This window comes from Engraulis encrasicolus, chromosome 11, assembly GCF_034702125.1.
Source record: "Engraulis encrasicolus isolate BLACKSEA-1 chromosome 11, IST_EnEncr_1.0, whole genome shotgun sequence".
Lineage (NCBI taxonomy): Eukaryota > Metazoa > Chordata > Actinopteri > Clupeiformes > Engraulidae > Engraulis > Engraulis encrasicolus.
In genome coordinates, this window is record NC_085867.1 from 41,808,983 (window position 1) to 41,816,482 (window position 7,500).

The 7,500-nt window shown below is 43.3% G+C and overlaps 1 protein-coding gene across 1 annotated transcript in view; it reads right to left on the reverse strand.

Moving 5' to 3' along the window:
* Positions 1-7,500, reverse strand: part of dym (dymeclin) — a 117,447-nt gene that overhangs the window by 85,151 nt on the left and 24,796 nt on the right. The gene's annotated exons all lie outside the window — the stretch shown is intronic.

Here is a 7,500-nt window from a genome sequence, read left to right on the forward strand (position 1 = left end):
AGGAGAGGAGAGGAGAGGAGAGGAGAGGAGAGGAGAGGAGAGAGGAGAGGAGGAGAGAAGAGAAGAGAAGAGAAGAGAAGAGAAGAGAAGAGAAGAGAAGAGGAGAGGAGAGGAGAGGAGAGGAGAGGAGAGGAGAAGAGGCGAAGAGAGAGGAGAGGAGAGGAGAAGAGAAGAGAAGAGAAGAGAAGAGAAGAGGAGAGAAGAGGAGAGAAGAGAAGAGAAGGATGAAGACAGAAGGAATGCAGAAAGCAATAACAACAGAGAGGGAGAGAACACACTGAAAAACTGACTGGCTGTGTCTGTGTGTGTGAGAAAGAGAGAGAGAATGCGTGTGCGTGTGAGTGAGAGTGTGTGTGTGTGTGTGTGTGTGTGTGTGTGTGTGTGTGTGTGTGTGTGTGTGTGTGTGTGTGTGTGTGTGTGTGTGTGTGTGTGTGTGTGTGTGTGTGTGTGTGTGTGTGTGTGTGTGTTTTTGTGTGCATGCCAGTGTGTGTGTAAAGACACATTAGTAAAAATAGAAATGCCGTATCATTGTCAGAAGGAATTCACCTTATAACACACGCACACGTACACAAACACGCGCACTGTACACCTTTGCAACTTTTATTTGGCATAAGCACAAATCACAGGTCTGACACACGCTGCTCTAAAGAGGCTCTACAACTGGTGCAAAACAAAACCAACTGTGACTGCTGCAGTACTCACAGGGAGGGAGAAAGATAGAAGAGAGGGTTAAAGGGACACTGTGGAGGAAATGGTCAAAAAAGGTACTGCAACAATACTAATCATTGAAACTGGGTTGCCTATTGCCAAATTTGATCTTTACATGAAAGTTTACTAAGTAATAAACAAATATTTAATAGTATGGTCCAAGAACAGTCATTTTTGCAGCTAAAAATGGCTATTTTTGGAAATTCAAAATGGCGGACCATGGAGAAGATCCCCCTTTTCATGCATGAAAAGTGCAATTTTTCCAGTCATAATGAATATTTAGAATTTGATGGTGGGGGTAAGTATTCATGAAAAAGGTAACATTAGTGAATGGGCAGCATGAATTCTGGAAATAAACAACTAAAAATCTCACACAGTGTCCCTTTAAGGAGGGTAAAAAAAGAGATGGGAAACAGAGAGATAATGACAAACAGAAAGGGGGGGATGAGAGAGTCATCAACAGAAACAAACGACTGGGCAAAAGGAAATGGTCAAGAACACACACAAAATGACAAAAACTAGCAAGGTCGCCGTGCCCAAAAAGTAGCAATCACTTGAGGTAATAATGAAAAAGGAGGCGCACACAAGGCTTGTGTGAAAAATGTATATTGTAGCTAGGGCTGGGCAATATGACAATATATATCGTCAGGGCTCCAGACTAACTTTTTGCACTGGTTGCACTGGTGCGCCTAAAAATTATTTTTAGGTGCACCAGCACAAAATTTAGGTGCACCCACATGTTTTCACCTATGCCCACACACACACGCACCTCAGCTTTAATTAAAAAAAATATATATATATATAATAACAGTAATAATAATAGTAGGCCTATAATAATAATTATTATCATTATTATTATTTTAAAAGACCTGGAGCCTCCCTTGTGCTATATGCTATCCAAATGTGCTCCTTAAAAGACAAATGTGCTCCTTAAAAGACATGACAGTAGGCTACCTAACTAGGCCTACCACATCTTGGCTACAGGTAGGCTAAGCTTTAATTTTCTGCAATAAGACTACACACACGACACAAGCACAGGGTTCCAATATGAAGATAGATAGATAGATAGATAGATAGATAGATAGATAGATAGATAGATAGATAGATAGATAGATAGATAGATAGATAGATAGATAGATAGATAGATAGATAGATAGATAGATAGATAGATAGATAGATAGATAGATTTGGGTTTTGTATTTCCCCATTTTTGAGCGCTCTGCATGATGATTGTGGACGGTATCAAGCGCTATACAAACACGACAGCACAATTCCGTGCGCTCTCTCTCTCTCGCTGTCTCAAGGTGCCTGAACGATGCCTTGCCGACAGATAGGCAGTAATTAGTCGCTATAAAAAAAAACTTTCACAGAAGTTCCGAGAGATAGCGTGTCACCTGTTGTTTGGCCAGCTCTGCCCGCACGGCTGAAACGGGCCATTCTCCGCGCACCAGTCTGTGTTTATGTTGTGGCCAATTGTGTTTGTGTGGCTATGTTTAAAACATCCTCAAGCCATTTCGTTTTTCCAGGGATTGTAACACTCTCGTCCGTTTCAACAGACGTTGAGAACACTAACTCGCTAGCAGCACATGTGAACTCGCTCGGATACCGGTAGTTTAGCGACTTGCGAAGTCGAACATTCTATTCTGAAATGTCGCCATCGGGCTGCCTGTCAGCGAGAGGGAGAAAAGTTCAGCGGAGTTGAAGGAATGACCGCATTGACGCGTTTTATTTTGTGATGAGTCACTACTGAAGACTGGCTAATAATTGTATGCCCATTAAAATGGGTGTTTAGCATTGCCTATTCATTTTGTTCTACTGATGGCTGGTCGCACCGGTGCGCCTAAAAATATTTTTTAGGCGCACTACTGAAAAAAATGGGCGCATGTGCGACCAAATTGGTAGCAATCTGGAGCCCTGATCGTTATCGTGATATAAAAGTGTATATCGTGACCTTTCTCCTATATCGTTTATATCGTGATATTCAATTGTATAAAATGGATAAAATTACTATCATTTAATTACATTTCATGTCGTCACAGAGCACATTATAAGTTCATGTAACTGTAAAAATAAGAATAAAAAGATCCATTTTAAAGAAAGGTTGTTTTGCGACATGAAAAATTAAGAGCAAATAAAGACAATAACTGAAAACGTATGCAATTGTGCTATATCATGATATATATCGTTATCGTGATAGAAAGCAATCCATATCGTGATATAGTTTTTTTCCATATCGCCCAGCCCTAATTGTAGCCGGACATTTGCAACAGAAGTCAGAGGTTAGAACTGAAGCTAAAGACATTTCGGACCTAGTCCATTCTCAATGTCTCCAGACAAAACCACACACGAAAAGGGCAGGCAAGAAGATGGAAGCGATGGATGCCTTATTTTATCCTGAAGGAAAACAATGACACTGAGCACCATGAATTGAATTGCATCCAGTGCTTGAACACAGGTCAGTGGCTTGGAAGGAAGCATCGACAGAACAGAGTAGAACTAAAGGAAGGGCAGGGAACCAATCACTGCCACTCACATGCATCCTGGAACTTTTCTGATACGCCGAAACATCTGGAGCTAGCCTTTTCTGTAATCCCGCATTACGATAATCCAGCTATAGCTTAGTCTACGTCGTTACCTTTACCGCAGGGTCAGAATTAATAATGCTTTAGTAACGATGGAAAGATAATGATCCCTTGATGTATACGGGGGAGAGAAACAGATCAGAGCGAGAGAGAGAGAGAGAGAGAGAGAGAGAGAGAGAGAGAGAGAGAGAGAGAGAGAGAGAGAGAGAGAGAGAGAGAGAGAGAGAGAGAGAGAGAGAGAGAGAGAGAGAGAGACGGCAGACTCTTGACTGTTAGGTAAAAAAAAAAAACTCACTCCCTACACTGACGCTCACATACACACAAACACAACACAAACCAGCCTGTGTGTGCAAACTATGCAAGCAGAAACCACCACACCAATGTCAAACGTGCATGTCTATACCATTTGTTACTCCCCTGAGCGACGCCTGCGGTGTCGAGGGAGGAAATAAAAACACATCTAAAATGTCTTCATTCACCTATGGCTAGCTGTGGCGGCTAAATTCCCCTCGTGATGGATCGCCCGCTGCCTCATCATCTGTGGCTGCTGCTGCGATGGGGGGGGTGACATTTGTCACAGTAATGATGTCTGGCAAAAGAAGCAGGGGGGGTCGTGATGGGGGGGGTTGGGGGTGTAAGCAGGGAGGTGTGGCACACTCACACACACACAAATGCAAACACACATACACACACTCACTGAAACGGACACACACGGACACACGGACACACACACACACACACACACACACACACACACACACACACACACACACACACACACACACACACACACACACACACACACACACACACACATACGCACAAATACACAGACGCACACACAGACAGACATACAGACACGCACACACGCTCAAACACACACATAGACACGCGCGGTTAGACCACATATTGAGGCATTAACAGACTGGCTTTCAGACAGGGGGGGTTGCAGGGGGTGTGGGCTTAGACAGTAGGCGGCAGGGCAGTGAGGCAGGCACACAAACACCCACGCAGGCAGGCACCACATAAAATTGAGGCATCCACGCAAAACTGGCTGTCAGACAGGGCGGGTGCATGGGGCTTTAGATCAGCATGCACACAGAAACACACACACACGGCACAGCCACATATCACCACATATTAAAGCATCGATCCAACAGGCACTACTCCATCACAACACTAAAGCAGCTCATTTTCTCCTGTTTTCTTTTTTTTTCCCGTTGTCAAAACATAGCCTAGCTATTGTATCCCCTAAGTGATGAGAGGGTTGAGACAGGCACACATAGCAGAACACACACATACCAGCACATATTGAAAAACACTGACTGAATAAGCACAACTCCCAACACGCTAAAGCAGCTCATTTTATGTTTCTTTGTCATATCATAGCCTGGTCTATCCTGGCTGATGAAGGGGTTAGGACAGGCACAGGGAACACAACACACGTTGAGACATCGACCGCATGAGCACTACTCCATCACGGCACTAACTCAGCTCATTTTTTCCTGTTTCCATTGTCATGACATAGCCTGGGTCTGTCCTCTGGCTGATGATCTGGTTGGGAGGACAGGCGCAGGACAGAACACACACACATACCAGCACACATATTGAAACATCAACCGAATGAGCACTACTCCATCACCACACTAACACCGCTCATTTTTCTGTGCTTCTTTGTCACGGTGTAGCCTGGGTCTCCCCTCTGGCTGTGATGGCTGTGTCTCGCTGCACTGAGGGCTGCAGTTTTCCAAGTCTACGTGTGTGGCATAATTTTCCACCACCCTGTCTCCCCATCCAGATTATTATACACGGCCTGTTCCTTTTGTTTCTAGAAAGAAAAAACCTCAAAAGTCTGACCAAAGAACTATTTTTTTGCACTGTAAAAAGGCTTGAAGCCCTTGAAAAGACTTGTCGACTGAGAGGCGGAAGAGCACACAGTGATCCAGCCAGACCGCAAATTTGGCCCCGGCCAGAAACAGCAAAGCACTGACCCGTGCCTCAATGAACCCATGTGTCATGCCATGGACTCCAAGAGAACTTTCAACTATATCAACTGTTTAGTCACGTTTAATCCCCTTTACATAAGGAAACAAGAAATAGATTGGAACTAAGGCTGTAACGATATTGCATCGAACCGAGGGATCGCGGTACGCAGACCCACGAACCCCTATCGCGACCCTTCCTCACAGAATCGCGATGTGCCCTCTTAAAGTTGTTATCCCTCTGTCTAGAACACAACAGTCAACATGCAGGCAAAAGTTTGCATATGCGCTTAAAAAGACAAGTAGAAAAAGGGCGCACATGTGCGAGTAACTACATTCACCCCTTTCTCTTATGAAATGCTCCGTCCAACCAGCATGTGCATTCGTTGTTATCCATTGCCTGAGCAACCTCCGTGAGACGAAAAACTTGGGCAAACATCGGAAGGTGAAGCAGAAATGATCAACAGACCAAGAAGGCTTTTATAAACGTGTCAAGATATTTTGATTCATGCATGCACGATGTAGGCTATGGCGAGTGGAGTTTGACGTTGGAGCAGAGAGCGAGAGAGAAAGAGAGAGAGAGAGAGAGAGCGCGCGCGAGATGCTCCGCCTGTTGATATCCATAAACCAGCCTGGAATCGCTAGTAAGGGAGGTGCCCGAAGTTGGACGAACGTTGAGGTCGACAAGCAGGAGGATATTTGGCAGCATAATTTCTTCCCCATGTTAGGCTACTAGTGATTGTAAAATTACTGCCTGCAGAAACCGTGCTCCATTTCAGCATCTGCATTCATTCTCACTCTTGACAAAATGTTAAATCACAAAACAAAACAAAATACGTGCGAGCAGTGAGAACTAACTGAGATTCATTTCGAGTTTTGATTGTAGGCTACGGCCATGCGCTGCTGCACATCAAAGAAAAGCTACGAAAATATTTAACATCAAAATACGACATGTTTCCTGAAGACATAGGCTATGACCAGGGTTGTTTTCAGTCAATGATTGGATATTAATTGGATAGGCTTAATGTTTGATAAAGTAAGACAGCTGTCAATGACCATAGGCACCCTGACCCTTCTCTCTCTCTCTCTCTCTCTCTCTCTCTCTCTCTCTCTCTCTCTCTCTCTCTGTCTCTCGCGCTCTCTCGCTCTCTCGCTCTCTCGCTCTCTCGCTCTCTCTCTCTCTCTCTCTCTCTCTCTCTCTCGATATGATCTTAGCCTATATAAGCCTTTTTCCTTGGTGAACTAATATCCCTTATTTCTCTGTGTTGTATTTTGATGTCAACACCTGGGAACAGGTTGCAGTGGTAGCCTATATCTGCAACATCATTTAGCCTTGTAAACCAACAAAATAAATATAGGCAGGTAAATGCAAAAAATGATTAATTACAGAGTATATATATATATATATTATTATTATTATTTATTTATTTATTTATTTATTTATTGAGAAATCGTGGGGCATATCGAACCGTGGGTCATATATCGTGATACAAACTGAATCGTGGGTTGGGTGTATCGTTACAGCCTTAATTGGAACCATTGGCTGTTCGGTTGGAACCAATAATACTTCCCATCGAGAACTACAGTACAGGCAAATGTTCCTTTCCTCTAAAATCACGTGGCTGTATAGCTAATTTTGGGCAGCACAGAGATTCACAAAGGACTTGATAGTTGATTAACCATTGAATCATTGCTTTTGACATATTTGATGGTTGAGAATACTTATCATAGTGTCAAATTTGGAGTCAGAATCTACAATCCAAAGGCCAGGGCTGGTCGAATATGACTACAACCAGGTCACCCATCACGGCAATTAATATTACCCTTATTAACCATTCCCCAACTCAAAACCACCAGGCAATTTTCAAATGCTGATTTAGCAAAATGTAGTACAAAAAAACAAAGCTCAATATTAGATCCAATTCGGAAAAGGAACAACATAGCGTTGACAGATGACAAATTACACTCATTTACTGACTGCCCAGACTCCCGCAGTACTTAATTAACTCCAGTAGCCGTATCCGTGGCTTCATACCCTCCGAATATCATGCCAATGATGAAACAGGAGCATTGCAAAAGGAATGGAATCAGCTTCACTGTACGGCAAAGGTGGCTAGAGCACACTTTTATAGTGTAAAGGTATAAAAGGCACTACATCGACAGGCATTTTACTCCTATAAAATTATTGTGCAGTGTGACATGTAGAGTAACATAAAAAATTCTGAAGT